The sequence below is a fragment of the Nannospalax galili genome, unplaced genomic scaffold (assembly GCF_000622305.1).
Source record: "Nannospalax galili isolate Female #2095 unplaced genomic scaffold, S.galili_v1.0 scaffold332, whole genome shotgun sequence".
Taxonomy (NCBI): domain Eukaryota; kingdom Metazoa; phylum Chordata; class Mammalia; order Rodentia; family Spalacidae; genus Nannospalax; species Nannospalax galili.
Window position 1 is genome coordinate 73,049 of NW_008333794.1, and position 2,064 is coordinate 75,112.

The window sequence follows — 2,064 nt, forward strand, 5'->3', positions numbered from 1 at the left end:
GTGTTAACTGTCTACCCAGTTAGTTCTCTTCAAAGTTGCTTTTTTTAATATTAAAATTTGGGTTTTTGCTGAAGAAAATTCAAAATAAGCTGGTTGAAATTAATGATTATAATTCTTTCAAAAAATATTTTTATTGAAACTCTGAGAATTTCATGTAGCATATTTTCATTATATTCAGACCCCCCTCCCTCATTTCTACCCTCACCTTACTACCTATCCCCTGACTCCATGTGTTCTACGTTTATATTTTAAAGACCTATTGGGTCTAATTTGTATTCTCCAAATACTCTTCAGTGGGGGTCTATCCCCTGTACCCTGGTGAACCTACCCAGTGTCACACCCTTAAAGAAAACTGTCTCTCCCTCTCCTAGCAGTTATCAATTATCAATGCTTCCTCAGTCAGAACTAAGACTTCCTGCTCAACTCCCTCCTACATACTGAGTTTTTGACTGTCTTAGACTTGATGCATGCAGTCCTCATGCTGTGGGTTCATATATTCAACCAGTTACCAGGGAGGAAGATTTCTAGCTAGGACTACCATGATTTCTCCTTATCCTGTGAACAAAGTATGTGGTGTCTTCAAAAATAGGGTCTTACCTTCGAATTCCTTTTTTTTCATTTTTTTATTGAATTTTTGTGTATTTTATACAGAACATCTTAATCATTTTTATACCCCCTACCTCATTGATCCCCTTTCATAGTCCCCAACTGGAATTCATACATTCTGTCATTTGTGTTAAGACCTAGCATGTCAAGTTAGTATCTCCAGATGAACCTCAGTGCAAGTTCATTCACTGAGGTCTAGTCAGCCCATCTAGAGACCCTAAGTTTAAGAATGTCAGCTCTTCCTTACCCTGAAGTTATCAGTCATTAATAATTCTTCAACTAAGATTGAGGCCTGTTGTCCATTTCCACAGTTCTGTGCTGGCTTTTTGTCTGCTTGGGTCTTGTACATGCTGACACCATTGCTGTAGGTTCATATGAAAAGGGTCCTAGAAGCTTGTAGGACTCTATTTGCATATGGTCATACACCTCCTCCCTGGCTCTTTCAATCATTCTGCTCCCTCTTCCACAATGGTCCCTGAGCCCTCAATGGGTAGATTTTAAAATAGGAGTCCTCTCCAAGGACCAGCATTCTGTAGACTCTTATTCTCTATGTTTTGGCCATTTGTGATTTTTTTTGCATTTTTTGAAACAGGGTCCTCCTGTAGCCCCACCTGGACTGGAACTCACTATGTAGACCAGGCTGGCCTTGAACTCACAGAGATCTCCCTGCCTCTGCCTCCCAAGTGCTGGGACTACAGGCATGCTCCAGCACAGGGCTCCATTTGTGCAATTTTTTGTTTCTGGGCCTCTGTTGCATGAGGGAGCTTCATTGATGAGAACTGAAAGATGCATTAGTTCTCTCTTCATCCCTTGTTCTATGTTCCGTGAGCCTTAGGTGTAGAGATTGCATCCTAGATGTGCCACTTAGGCTTGGGAAATTCACAGACAATCTCTGTGTGTGACCACTTGTAGAACTCTGTGATAATCTCTGTCAAAAAAAAAAAAAGCTTCTTTGATGGGTGGTGACTGGGATATTTGTCTGTAAATTTATTTAAGGATCCATATTTTGTACATAGTAAGAAATTACATTTGTCTAGGAATGTGAGAGCCTTGGGGTTTTCTTTAACATTAATGACCTCTGCAGCTATGTGTACTTTGCTAGGTTTTCAGTACCACACAAGAGTTCCCCCCCCCCGCATTGAGTAGGCTTTAACTCCAATTAAATACCTGTTGATTACCCCCAAGATAAAAATGCCACTACTGCATTTTTGCTTTGCCATTTGCTTTGCTGGTCATTGATGTGGTTTTTAGGCCTTGAAGCTAGGGTTTGATCATCAGTTGATGTTCTCCCTTAGCATTTTGTATAGTGATCTCTAAAAGCTATGAAAGCAAGCCTTCAGGGGAAGTAGTCTGTGAAGTATATCATGGGTATTTTGACTGGGATTGCACTGACTCTATATATTGCTTTTGGTAGGATGGTCATTTTCACAATATTCATTATTCCAATTCAAAAGTATT